The following is a 15,352-nucleotide window of genomic DNA, read 5'->3' on the forward strand; positions in this document are numbered from 1 at the left end:
TCTTACCCTCAGCCTAACAAAACCCCTAAAATGTCCTAATTTTCAGTCCTAACCTTGCATCTACTGTTAGGTATTCCTTAGTTGTGTGTGTAGGCAATACCATCTCTTGGCTTTGCTTACATAAGTATTTCACATTTAAGGTGTTCTGTGTTTAAGATACTATGAACAACATAAACTATTATGAAAACCCTGGCTTCGTAATTTTACTGTTTACGTTCACTGACAAATAACAAGGTTAAGCATGATTTTGTCATATAAGGCAATAACCTGGCATTTGTTTGGCTCTACTTTTTTTCCCCCAAAGTATTTTCATCTAAATCAGTGGTTCTTAAACTTGAGTGTACATAGAATCACTTAGAGGGCTTGTTGCTGAGCCCCACCTCCAGAGTTCCTGATGCAGTAAATTTGGAGCGGGGGTTGCGAATTTGTGTTTCTAACAAGTTCCCAGGTGATGCTGTTGTGCCAGGGACCACACTTTGAGAACTGATCTAAACATTTTTATCCAGAACAGCTCTCTGGTAGATGACAGTATGCATATTATTTCTCTATTTTAATATCTAGAAAAAATGAGAGATGAGCAGCAAACTCAGTGTTTTACATCTACTTAGTGGTAGAGCTAAGACTATGAAGCAAGTTATGGCTTTTATAATATTTCAGTGTAATAGATGGGAGAGAACGTTCTTGTGAACTTTTTTGACGAATATTCGGCTATTGCCTATTACATGCCAGACATTAGATAAATGGTGACCATCAAGACAACATGCTCGTGCCCTCTTGAGATCTTACTACTACTTTTGCATCTGGTGGGGGGAAGCATTAAGTTTTTTGTTTTGTGATAAACGTAATGAAAAAATAATGCACTAATAGGAAAGGAAAAAATGTTGGGAGATGTACTTGAAGATACAGGCATGGAGCATATGCTGTAAGGGTCACAGGCCTTTGTGTCAAAGGCTTGGATTTTCATTTTTTTAAGATTGGCACCTGAGCTAACATCTGTTGCCCATCTTTTTTTTTTCTCTCCCTTCTCCCCAAAGCCCTCCAGTACGTAGTTGCATATTCTAGTTGTAGTCCTGGCCCTGGCTGTGTGGGATGCCACCTCAGCATGGCTTGATCAGCAGTGCTAGGTCTGCACCCAGGATGTGAACTGGCAAAACCCAAGGCTGCTCAAGTGGAGTGCGTGAACTTAACCACTCGGCCACAGGGCTGGCCCCTTGGAATTTATTCTTAAGGTGTTATGAGAATTTGCCAAAGGAGACTTGAGTATGGCAGTGACATGTTTGACATTTTGACAAGGTCGCTTGATGCTCTGTGAAGAGTGGATTGAAATGGGAGCAAGAGTAGAGGCAGGGCGACCATTTTAGGGGCTGCATAATTACTGAAGCAAGATGATAGAGGTTAGGACAGAGGAGTTGCATTGGACATGGATGGAAATGGATAGGTCTGAGATTTATTTGGAGGTGAGCTGACAGGACTTACAGAGGTGCGTGATAACAAGGGAAGACGTTAAATTCAGTGCCAACTTTTTAAACTAGAACTGGCTAATGAAGATGTTAGGTGGCTATGGAGAATCAGTTTGGGAGGGAATAAAATCAAGTTGGTTTTGGATACGTTAGGTGTGAAAAGCTTGTTTGACACTAAGTGGAAATCAGGGGACAGCTCAGTAACTTCAGCCTTCAGATAGTATTCAAGATGGGTGATAGGATAAGATCACTTAGGCAAAGTATAAATATAGAGAAAACAAGAAAGCCTAGGTTTCTGCCTCGGCACTCTTCCAACATTTAGATGTCATGCAGAGGAAGGAAAAGTAGCCAATCTCCTATGCTAACGAGGCAGGAGGATATCTAATCTAGAGTGTGGTGTCTTAGAAGTCAGGAGAGCCATGTGGTTCAAGATAGAGCCAGTCATACTGGTGATTGCTACTATAAAATTGAATAAGATGAATACAGTGTCCTTTAGATTTGGCAAAATGTAGGCCATTGTAGGTCTCTGTGGTGCTCTGCGGGGGTCATAAACCAGATTGGAGCAGCATAGGGTAGATTGATGAGAGCACGGCTCTGCTGTCAACCTGCCTGGTTTTGAAGTCTTGTCCTGCCGTTTTTGAGGCTTTCTGCAAGTTCTGTAACATTGTGCCTCAGTTGCCTTATCCGATGCATCATCTTCTCATAGACTTGTGAGGATTAAGTAATAATTCACATTAAAACCATCTTTGAACAGTACTCAGCACCTAATAAATGATCAATAAATGTTTATCATCATTAGATTGAATTAAAGACTGAACATAAAGATAGGAAGAGGTGATAGCAAGTGTAGACTACTCTTGAAATGTTTTGCTGGAAGCCCAGAGGTGGGTCAGTTTGAGGGAGATGTGAAATTAAAGAAGGAATTTTCAGTTCTTCGGTTTGTTAGTAGATGGAAGATACAGGGTTTATTTGTAAACTGATGGCCCAGTAAGATAACTTCAGGACAGAAGTTTTTGAGAGGCCAAGAGAAGATGAGCTGTTGCATAGATGACCAGTTAGTGGTTGATAGGAACTAGGTTACTTTCTCTGTGAGCAGGAGGGAAGAGAGGATATAGGTGTCAATGGAAACAGATCTGAGAATTTGGTGATGGGGAGAATAAAAGGAGCCCCTATGGTTAATCGTATTTTCTCAATGAAGCATCAGATGAAGTTTTTGGTTAGAATAAAAGAAGAGGAGGGAGTGTGCAAGATTTGAGGAGGTAGAAGTTTTTTTTTTTTTTCAGTAAAAATTCCTTTTTCCTCATGAGGCAACTCTCATTTCAGACATCCTGAAGATGTGTCCAATTTGAACTGCAGGCCCTGGGGATTTTGTGGAGTTGACTTAGAAGATTCTAATGGTGGCTCTTCTCCAATTGTTATTTTCTACCCTAAGATGACTATCAGACTTAAGAGCTTTTTGTTGACATCTTACCACATAAAAGGAAATTTTGAGAGTATGTTATTGAGTAAAAGTTCATTATGAGATTATTATCCTACAGAAGTGAAGATAAAATGCAGATGGTCGGAATAGTGAACTGTGAAGCAAGTCTGCATTAGCTGGGTAGAATTAATTAGTATATGGATCCAGGGAATTCCTGGCTAGTCTACATCAGGAATCTTGTGAAAAATAAGTTGATAGGTAAAACAGGAGAAAATACTGGAGACCAGACTAAAATATACCCAGGGTTAAATATTTATGCAAAAGAATTTTTAATATAAATATTTTGATTAAGAATAGTGATTAAAACAATGATAATGTCTACTTGTGGAGTTAACACAAGGACTAAAGTTTTGAGAAGCAAATTTTCTTAGCAAGTTCTTGGGATAAAGCATTCTAAAATGCTTTTATTTTGGAAGGATGGCAGATGTATTAAGTGTACACGTTAAAATAACCAGGGTAGCTGCTAAAAAGAGGGAGGGGGCAGGGAGAGAGAGAACTTCCAAACTAGAAGAAAATGATGGAGTGAGTTAAAAAACAACCCAAAGAAAGGCGGGAAAATGAGGAGGAAACAAAAACAAAAAACAGAAAAAGTGAGATAAATAGAAACCACAAAATGAATTTATTTTAGAAATAGATCTAAGTACATCATTAATCTCAATAAATGTAAATGGGCTCAAATTTTCAGTTAAAATCAAAGATTGTGAAATATGATTTTTTTTAAAGCAGCTATATGCTATTTACAACAGACATGTCTAAAAAGATAAGGACACACATGAAAAATACACAAAAAGATATACTAGGCACATTGTATCCAAGAGAAAGCTGTTTTATTTAATACCAGACAAAATAGTCTTTAAGGCAAACACATTGCTAGAGATAAAGTTCCTAGAGAATGGTAAAAATGTCAACTCACCAGGTGAATGAATGATTGTAATCTTAAATATTCCTAAATAATATAGCCTGAGAATATTCATAAAGCAAAAATTAAAAACCGGAGAGAGAAATTGACAAATTCACAGATATTTTAAAACTATCTGGAGCAAGCCAATTCAGGGTAAATTTATGATCATTTCTATCATTTTTTAATCTCTTGTTCTTAAATGCCTAAAAAGATGAGAGAGTTCTTTGGAAGAGAGGGGAGCTGGGCCCCAAATTGTGTCATGGCCTTGACCTGGCTCTTTCTACTCAGGGCTCGGTTTCCTCACTCATCAGTTATGGATGATCATTTAGGCCTGGCCTTCTCATAGGGCTCTCAGTAAGTTGGAAGGCTCACACCCCTCTCGAGAACCCTTTCACCTAAAAGTGTCTTCAAGCAGGAATCTGTCTCTTTCTCTCCCCTAACTGGGGAGTGCCAAGAAGCGTGAACAGAGTGGAGTGGGAAAGCCACGTGGCACATACTGTATTACTCTCAGATCACTTTTTCCACTGCCTGTACATGTTTTTCGAGTGCAATAAAAATATGTAATTTCCTAGAATATGATAAGGAAACCAACAAAACAAGATGTAAAATAAGTAACAATTGCTAGACAAGATCCCCTTTCTGTACACATTCAGAATACAATATGAGGAAGGACAGTTAGCAAAGGTTAAAGTGATCATCCTGAATAGCTGGAATTATGGATGATTTTGTTTTTTTTTTCTTTATTCTCTCTTTAAAATAATTTACATGTATTATGTAATAAAAGTGAACAACAAAGGCCCATTTATTGCATTCCTTATAGAATTCCTGCTTGGCCAACGTGGAGTCCTGCTGGAATAAGTTTGGTGGTATTTGAGCTTTCAAATCTTATTGCAGAAATGAAACTGATACATAGTTTCCCTCTTGAAGTTTATAATACACGTATGTTCTCATTCATTACATTCCCTATCATTGTGAAAGTGTATGTGAGAAGAGGAGGACCAGCCAACCGGGTAAGTTTTCCACGCAGATAATGATAAAGGAATTAGAAAAATTCAAAAACTGGTATTGAAGTTTTCAGTGAATGAGGAGAGTGTTTTTCCCTAGGGCTGCCATAGCAGAATACCACAAAACTTAAAACAAGCCACTAAGTGTTTTGTTAATGGGCCACCAATTTTGTGGTATTTTGCTCTTCTCACAGTTCTGGAGGCTAGGAGTCCAAAGCCTGTAGGTACGATCAGGGCCATGCTACCTCTGAAAGCTCTAGGGAAGACTCCTTCCTTGCCTCTTACAATTTTTGTGGCCCCAGGCATTCCTTGGCTTGTAGTTGCATGCTCCAGTCTCTTCACATGGCCCTCTTCCCCTTGTCTCCTCGGTCTTTGTCTCCAAACTTCCTCCTCCTATTGGATTTAGGGCCTACCCTAATCCAGTATGATCTCATCTTAACTTGATTACATCTGCAAAGACCCTGTTTCCAAATAAAGTCACATTCAGAGGTACCAGGGTTAGGACATAAACGTATCTTTTTGGGAGACAATCCAGCCCACAACCTGGAAATCAGTAAACCCAGCTCAAACAGCAGTTTCTGTGCAAATAATCTTAGATACATAAGTCCTTAAAATTATCAGCATGAATTTGAGCAAATCTAGCTGAAATACTACAGATTCTTTAAAAAACAAAAAAACCTTAGATCCATGAGTTCTTCCTGAAACTATATTCCTAGAATGAGTTTTGAGCAAGTTACAGTAGTTCAAAGTATAGGAAAGGGTATGAGCATATGACAGCTCTTCTGGAAGGACATTTACACGGGGATAAGGGACACAAATCTGTAGGCAATAAAAAACATCCTCCCTTTTTCTGAGATCCATGGCATGCGAATAGTGCAAAATGAGCAACATCAACTTTAGAGGACTATGGGGGAAGAGAAATCCTTAAAGCATGGCTAAGTTAAGGCAGAAAGTGGAGGTGGAACCTTTAGTGTTGAGGTTTAATAGATTCGCAGTGTTTGTAATTTGGTTGCCATCTCCAGGGGCAAAATGAACTAAGCACAAACAGTAGTAGAAGGGAAGTGTGTGTGAGGATGGTTGACTAGTGGCTGCGCTGACAGGACTGAAAAGGGCTGCAGAGGCCTCATGGTTCTGTTTGGCTTTCGGGTGTGGTCTCTGGACTACTGTAGACACACATCCATCAACTGAAAAATCACCTGTAACCAGAACCAGTTTTTATTTTTCCTAACTTCATTTTGTTGAAATGGTTAAATGTCTGGTTGCCTGGGTTCCTGAGATAATTGAAGGATTCCAGTCTGATACATAATCCAGGAAGGAAATGGCAAGAGAAGCAACTTTTTTGAGATAGAGCCATAAACATTGCATAACATGCAATCTCCATTTATTTCACAGAGAAATATAAAAGATAATTTTGGTTATCTCATTGCCATACTAAGAATAAATGTCTATCATTCTTCAAATCTTGTAAAGAACAAGCTAAGCTCCTCACATCAATATTCAATGTCTTTCATATTTTGTTCACTTCCTACATTTTAGTTTCATCTATCACTAATTTAGAGCGTGTACTTTATATATCAACTAAAAATAGATTGCTTGATGGTCCCGGAACTTACTTTGCACTTTTCCACATTAGCAACTTTTCTTCTGCTTGGAATGTCCATCCACTATAATTCTCAATTACCAGCTATCAAAATGTATTCATCATCAAAGGCAGAGATCAGCTATTACTCTTCCGTTTAGCCTTTCCTATTCCTCTCTGCCTTTGTCCACTCAGGAATCATAGGTTTCTGAATAATAACTACCAGTAACTGAGTCTTTAATATTTGCCAGACACTGTTCTAAAGACTTTATAATGTGTCACTATTCACATCAAGTCTATGCAGTGTAGTCACTCATTTCCATTTTACAAATGAGGAAATAGAATTTACATAGCTAGTAATTAACCATACATTTCCATTTTGCCAAAGAAATAGAAATTTACATAGCTAGTAATTAACCATTAGTTCTCAAACTATTTGTAATTGTACATCTTTAGAGATTGATGGGAAGCTAAAGACTTTATTCCAATCTCATTATTTTATAAGTGAACAAACTGAGGCCAATAAAATGTACCAGTTTGACTCAGGAACTATAATTAGCAGAACAGATATGGCAGAGTGCCATATCTGGTACTCTGTTAATCTTAATGGTTAATCTTAACGTCTCGATAAATCATCACAGGACTGAGAAAAATGACAGATTGAAATTATGAGAAAGGGAAAAGCATAAAAAATAGATCTAGAATATCCTCTATATGCACAATAGACATTTAAAAGGGCACAAAAAGAACAGATGTACAAGGTAGAAGTAATTTAAAAATAATAGAAGAGGGACTTCTGCCTCAGGGAAGATTGAGTAGACGTACTTTTCCTTTTCTCTTGCTAAGGACAAATAAAACCCTAAGCACAAAGAAAACAAATATAAGACTTTGAAAGATGGGAAAAGAAAACAGGGTTGGGACCATGGTACCTAAGGAATAACATGGTGGTGAGTTCCCTGGGTTTTCTTTTTGCCACATATATCCCAGACTTGGAACTGAAGAAGCTGGCAACCCTGAAATGCCAATTGGTGTAAACAGAAGGAAAAAAAAGAAAAATGAAAAAAACAACAAAAGTTTGCTCTGTCTAACCAAAGAACAAGGAAAGGAGCAACGTAGTCGGACCAAAAACTTTTAGACAATAACTGCTCTTCTCCAGCAAAACATCACAGAAAAAACTGGTCCCGCCCGTACCAGCAAAGGCTATTTGGGGAGCCTAGATTTCTGCCCTTGCCAGGCTATAAAAAGGTGCTCAAACCCAACCTCCCCATTCACAGAGGCGGTATGAGAAAAGGACCAGTAGGGAGCTGGGACTTTCATTCCCTCTGGGTAATTATGAGACAGCATCCCTGCCCCTCCCCCCGCCACCACCCATGGTGTCAGCGTAGACCATTTAGGGGGCTGGGATTTCTACCCCGACCCAGCAGTAATGAGGCACCGCACCCCTCAACCTCTGTACTGCGTGGTGTCGGAGAGACCTACAGGAAAGTCAGGACTTTCACCACTGCCCAGTGATAGGGAGGCCACACACACCGCTGTAGTCTGGGTGGAGACCACCTGGGAAGCAGTAATAATACAGTCTTATCCATTCCAGCCAGGATGGTTCCCCGTGGGTGCCTAACGGGGAGCTGGAACTTCCATCCTTGCTCAGCAATAACAAGGAGGCCTTCCCCTCGGGTGTCAAAGAAGGCTGAGTGGCGAACCTAGACTTCTACCCACATCTGGCAGAAACAAGGTAGTGTCTCTGCTCTCTCAGCCATAATGGTGTCAGAGGAAGCCAGTTAAACAGAAGGTTTAAATAAGATGTAGTCTCATAATATAATGCCCAAAATGTCCACGTTTCAATAGAAAATCACTCATGATACCCAAACAGGAAAATCTCAACTTGAATAAAGATCAGTAGATGTTTTATTGTGAACCTAAAACTGTTCTAAAGAATGAAGTCTATTAAAAATATTAATAGATGCCAACAGATGACACATGTTAGAATGATGTGACAAAGACTGTAAACCAGCCATCATAAATATGCTTCAATGAGCAACTCCAAACACATTTGAAGCAAATGAAAAATAGAAAGTTTCAGCAAGAAATAGAAGACGTAAGAACCAAATGGGAATTTTAGAATTGAAAAATACAATAACTACAATTTTAAAAAAAACCTCAACAGATGGGCTCAACAGCAGTATGGAAGGTACAGAGGAAAGATTCCGTAAATTTGAAGACAGCCAATAGAAATTATTCAGTCTGACAGCAGAAAGAAAATAGACTGAAAACAAAAACAGAGCCTCAGAGACCTGTGAGATGATAAGAAGGGATCTAGTATTCATGTCATAGGAGTCCCACAGCGAGGGTAAAAAGAAGGGCAGGGCTAAATAAGTAGTTGAAGAAAATGTCCCCAATATGGCAAAAGATGTAAGTAGATTCAAGAAGCTGAGCAAAATCCAAACAGTAAAAACAAAGAATCCAAGCCAAGACACATAATCAAACCTCTGAAAACTAAATACAAAGAAAAAATCTTGAAAGCAGTGAGAGAAATGACACCTCACCCATAGGAGGAAAACAGTTGAAGGACAGCAAATTTCTCATCACAAATCATGGAGGAAGTGACAACATTTTTCTGGTGGTGAAAGAACAAATAACTGTTCAACCCAGAATTCTCTACTTAGTGAAAATATCCTTCAAGAATGTCTATTCAAGTAGAGCAATCCTAAATCTGTATGTCCTGAACAACAGAGCTGTGACATACGTAAGGCAAATCTGATAGAAATGGGTGTGATGTCACTGAGAATGGTGGAATAGGGAGCTCCATGGATCTATCCCTTCACTGAAGCAATGATTAAGCTGGCAAAAATGGTCAGAATCAACTTTTTCAGAACTCTAGAATCTAATGTAAAAATTATAACAAACCAGGGGAGTGCTTAATGAAGAGAAAAGCTGCTAAATTTCGGTAAGGAATTGTGGCATTTTTGCTTACCTACCTATGATCCCCCAGCTCAGAGATGGCTGTGGGTATGGTGGCCTGCATTCCTGGTGCAGCTTGTTGGTGTCATAGTGGGCAATACAGACCTTGTTCTCAAAGAATTGTGTGTGTTTTGACCTGTCTGGCGACTCCCTGAGTGGATAGGCACCTTTGTTTCTTTGCTTCCCTCTCAGAGCTATCTAAGGGTTGGGGTGGCCTCCTAAGAGGCTTTTGTCAAAAGCATTTAAAAGCTTGTACTATCCACAGCCGCCTGTGACAAGAAATAGTAGAGCAAGCAGCAGACAGATGGAAAAACCTAGGAAGGAAGAGACTGGGGAAAAGATATATTTCAAAATTTACTACAAAGCTACAGTAATAAAAACAATGTGTTACTGGAATAATGATAGAGACATAGATCAATGGAATAGAGTCCCCAAATAAACCCATACATCCATGGTCAACTGATATTTGACCAGAGTGTGAAAGCCATTCAATGGGAAAGAATAGTCTGTTAAGCAAATGGTGCTGGGAAAATCAATGCAAAAAAAAGTAGTTGGACCTTTACCTCATACCACATAAAAAAATTAACTCGAAATGGATCAAAGACCTAAACATAAGAGCTAAAACCATAAAACTCAGAAGAAAACATAAGGGTAGATCTTCATGACTTTGGATTTGGCAATGATTTCTTAGATATGACACCAAAAAACACAAGCGAAAAAAGAAAAACCTAAATTGGACATCAAAATTGAAAACTTTTGTGCATCAAAGGACACTATAAAGAAAGTGAAAAAACAACATACAGAATGAAAAAAATATTTGCAAATCATATATCTGATAAGGGTTTAGTATCTAGAATATATAAAAAACTCTTACAACTCAACAACAAAAAGACAACCCAATAAGAAATGGGCAAGTAACTTAGAATCCTTTTTCTTCAAAGAATACATACAAATGTTCAACAAGCACATGACAAGATGTTCAACATCGCTAATCTTTAGGAAGATACAAATCAAAACCACAACAAGGGGGCTGGCTCCGTGGATGAGTGGTTAAGTTTGTGCACTCTGCTTTGGCAGCCTGGGGTTTGCTGGTTCAGATCATGGGTGTGGACCTACACACCACTCCTCAAGCCATGCTGTGGTGGCATGACTTACAGTAGGATATAGAACTATGTACTGGGGCTTTGGGGAGAAAAAAAAAAAAAGGAAGATTGGCGACAGATGTTAGCTCAGGGCTAATCTTAAAAAAAAAAAAAACCACAATGAGATACCACTTCACATCCACTAGGGTGGCAATAGCCAAAACAATGGAAAATAACAAGTGTTGTCAAGCATGTAGAGAAATTGGAACCCTCATACATTGTAGGAGGGAATTTAAAATGGTGCAGCTGCTATGGAAAAACTATCAAATAAGTTAAACATAGTATTACCATATGACCCAGACACTCTACTCCTAGGGATATAACAAAGAATTGAAAACATGTGTTTAAACAAAAACTTGTATAAGAATGTTCATAGCAGCGGTTTTCACAATAGCCAAAAGCCAATCAATCACCTGACGAATGTATAAACAGAAGGTGGTATATCCATCAGACAATGGGATAATACTGTCTTAAAAAGGAATGAAATACTGATACATGTTACATCATTAAAAGGAATGAAATACTGATACATGTTACATCATTAATGAACATCAAAAACATTATGTTCAGTGAAAGATGTCAGACACAAAAGGTCCCATATTGTATGATTTATTTTATATGAAATATTCAGAATAGGTAAATCCATTTAGAAAGCAGATAGCCAGGTGCTGAGGGAGGGAGAATGGTACATGACTACTTAATAGGTATGGAGTTTCCTTTTGGGGTGATGAAAATGTTTTGAAACTAGCTAGGTACAGGTGTTTTTTGCATAATATGAAAGTACTAAATGCTATGGAATTATACATGTTAAAATGGCTAATTTTATGTAAATGAGACTGCTATCAAAAGAAACTTGTTTCAAATATGTGTTTTAAAATCCAATCTAACAATCTCTGTCTTTTATCCTTTGTTTTGTTATGTTCAGGCCATTTACATTTAATGTAATTATAGATGTGGTTAAATTTGTTTATAATTTTATTTCTTTTCTTTTTTTACCTTCTTTTTTTCTTTTTTCTGTTCCCCCTCCATTCCTTCCTTTGGATTAGTTGTATATATATTTTTGTTTTTTATTGAATAAATTTGACATGTAACATTGTGTAAGTTTAAGGTGTACAGTGCGTTACTTTGATACATTTATATCTTGTAATATGATTGCTCATGTGACATTTATCACATTACATAATTATTGTACAATATTATTGTCTATATTCATCATATTGTGCATTAGATCTCTATTGCTCATTTACTACTCATTATAAGTTTGTACCCTTAAACACAATCACTCTTATCTCCTCCCCCCACCTCTTGATAACCACCATTTTACTCTCTGTTTTTTCACAGGTTTAACTATTTTAGATTCCACATATAAGTGATATCATACAGTACTTGTCTTTCTCTGACGTACCTTGCTTAGCATAATATGCTCAAGGTCCATCCATGTTGTCACAAATGGGAGGATATACTCCTTTCTCATGGCCGTATAATATTCCATTGTGTATACGTACCACATCTTTTTTATCCATTCATCCACTGATAGGCATTTGAGTTGTTTCCAGACCTTCGCTTTTGTGCATAATGCTGCAATAAACATGGGAGTGCATATATCTCATCAAAATCCTGTTTTCATTTCCTTTGTGTATATACCCAGAAGTAGAATTGCTGGATCATATGGTAGACCAATTTTTAATTTTTTGAAGAACTTCCATATTGTTTTCCACAGTGGTTGGACCGATTTACATTCCCATCAACAATGTGTAAGGGTTCCCTTTTCACCCTGCCTTAAGCAGCACCTGTTGTCTCTTGTCTTCTTGATGATAGCCATTTCAACAGATGTGAGGTGATGTCTCACTGTGGTTTTGATTTGCACTTCCCTGATGATTACTTGAGCATCTTTTCATGTGTCTGTTGGCCATTTTGATGTGCTCTTTGGAAAAATGTCTACTTAGTTCTTCTGCCCATTTTTTAATCAGATTGTTTGATTTTGTTATTAAGTTGACTGAGTTCTTAATGTATTTTAGATATTAATCTCTTATCTGATATATGGTTTGCAAAAATTTTCTCCCATTCTGTAGTTGTCTTTTCATTTTGTTAATGTTTCTTTTGCTGTGCAGAGCTTTTGAGTTTGATGTAGTCCCATTTGTTCGTTTTAGCTTTTGTTGTTTGTAGTTGTATATTTTTTAATATTCAATTTTATCTCATCTATTGCCCTTTTTTTTTGCTACATCTCTTTGTATTATTTTTTAGTGGTGCTCTGAAGATTATAGTATACTTATCTAAGTGCTCTAAGTCTACTTAGAATTGATATTTTACCACTTTAAGTAAAATGTAGCCTCACAACCATAAAGTCCTTTTATCTTCTCCATTTTATGTTGTAGCTGTTATATCTATATACATTGATAACCCTTAAAGGGATGAGTAACCTTTTATATTTATCCAGATATCTACCATTGTTGTTGGTCTCCCTTCATTTCTAAAGTTCCAAGTTTCCCATTTCTTTTATTTTTTTTCAGCCTAATGAACTTCCTTTAGCATTTCTTTTAGAGCAAGGATATTGGCAATGAATTCTCTTAGTTTTCCTTCATCCAAGAAGACATTTATTTCACCTTAATTCCTAAGGGATATTCTCACTGGATACAGAATTGTTGATTGGCAGTTCTTTTTATTAGCACTTTCAGAATGTTGGTTCCTTGTCTTCTGGCCTCTATTTTTTTTTCTCATGAGAAGTTCACAACTGATTCATTTTTTCCCTACATGTAATGTGTTATTTTTGTTTGACTGCTTTAAAGTTTTTTCAGTACCTTTCTTTTTTTTCTTTTTTTTTTTTTTTAGCAGTCTGATTATGATGTGCCTGGGCATGATTTTCGTTGAGTTTATTCTATTTGGGGTTCCTAGAGCACCTTGATCTTATAATTTGTGTCTTTCACCAAATTTGGGAAGTTTTTAGCCATCATTTCTTCAAATTTTTTTTCAGCACCTGACTTAGTCTCCTCTCCTTCTGGGACACCAATGACCTGAATGTTAGATCTTTTGATATTGCCCCGTAAGTCCCTGAGGTTTCTGCAAATTCTTTTAAAAAACTTTCACTCTGTTCTTTATGCCCAGTAATTTTCCTTGCTTTGAAATCTAGGTCTGATATTACTGTAGCCATTACAAGCTAAGTTTTATTAGTGTTTTCATGGCATATCTTTTCCTATCCTTTTACCCTTAACCTAGCTATATCATTGTATTTCTGATAGATTTCTTTAGACAACCCATAGTTGGAAAACGATTCTTTCAATATAATCTGAGAAAATCTCCCTTTTATTTGGTGTGTTAAGATCCTTTACATTTAATGTAATTATCGATGAGGTTAGATTTATTAACAAAATAACCATTTTGTTATTTGTTTTATGTTGGCCTCTCTGTGCTTTGTTTTTCTGTTCCCTCTTTCCTGTCTTCTTTTGGATTATCTGAACTGTGACATAGTAAGAAATGTCTATTTGTCTTCTGCCTCTAGTTCCTGACAGAGAGCTTCTAAAATCCTTGTAATTTCCTGAGTGATGGTGGTGATAGGAGCATTTACACAGAGCTCCTAAATGTCTTGGAATTTCCAGGGTGATAGGAGCATTTGTTGTCCTAATGAGTGACTCTCAGTGGGCTCCTGGATAGTTGCAGGATGAGGGCTGGTCGCCAGAAAGAGCAACCTATGATTAGAAGCTTGGAACTTTCAGCCCCACCCTCTCATCCTCCAGGGAGGGGAGAGGGGCTGAAGACCGAGTTAATAATCCAACATGCTTATGTGATGAAGCCTCCATAAAAATCCCTAAACTAGAGGATTTGGAGAGCTTCTGGGTTGGTGAACACATCCATGTGCTGGCAGGGTGGTCACCCCATTCCACAGGAGCAGAAGCTCTTGCACTCGAGACTTCCAAACTTCACCTTATGTGCCTTTTCATCTGTATCCTTTATAATAAACCGGTAAATATAAGTAAATGTTTTTCTGAGTTTTGTGAGCCATTCCAGCAAATTATCAAACCTGAGGGGGGTTGTGGAAATCCTTGGCTTTGTAGCCAAGTTGCATAGAAATGTGGGTACTCTGGGGACCTAGTACTTGCAACTGGTGTCTGAAGTGAGAGCACTGTTGTGAGACTGAGGCTTTAAACCTGTGGAGTCTGACACTAACTCTGGTTGGTTAGTGTGAGAATTGAATTAAATTATACCTGTTAGTGTCTGGAGAGTTGGAAAATTGATTGGTATGGGGGGAAACCCCACACACATTTGATATCAGATGTGTTGTGAGTGGAGAAACAGTTTTCCATTAGAATACATTTTAATGTTATGTTTATTTTTAATTTATGTATTACCCTACACTTTAATTATACATTTTAATATTGTCCATCTGGCTCTCTCTCTGTATTTTTTTAGTGGTTCCTCTAGGTGTTACAATGTACATTCCTATGTTATCACAGTTTACTGACTTAATATTTAACAACTTCAAATTAAATGTATAAGCCTTAAAAACATGTATGTCTGATTATCCTCCCTACTTCCTTTTACAGTTATCATATGTATTACATCTGCATACAATGAAAACCCCACCAGACAATGTAATACTTTTTGAACAGTCATACATACTTTAAAGAACTTAAGAAGAGAAAAATAGTCTCGTATAGTTTCCCAGGTATTTACCAATTATGTTGCTCTTCCTTACTTCCTAAAGTGCCAAGTTTCCCCATTCCTTCATTTCTCTTCCACCTTAAGAACTTCCTTTGGCATTTCTTTTAGAGCAGGCTGCCGACGATGAATTTTCTTGGCATTCCTTCATCTGAGAATGTCCTTATCTCACCGT

This window comes from Equus przewalskii, chromosome 9, assembly GCF_037783145.1.
Source record: "Equus przewalskii isolate Varuska chromosome 9, EquPr2, whole genome shotgun sequence".
Classification (NCBI taxonomy): domain Eukaryota; kingdom Metazoa; phylum Chordata; class Mammalia; order Perissodactyla; family Equidae; genus Equus; species Equus przewalskii.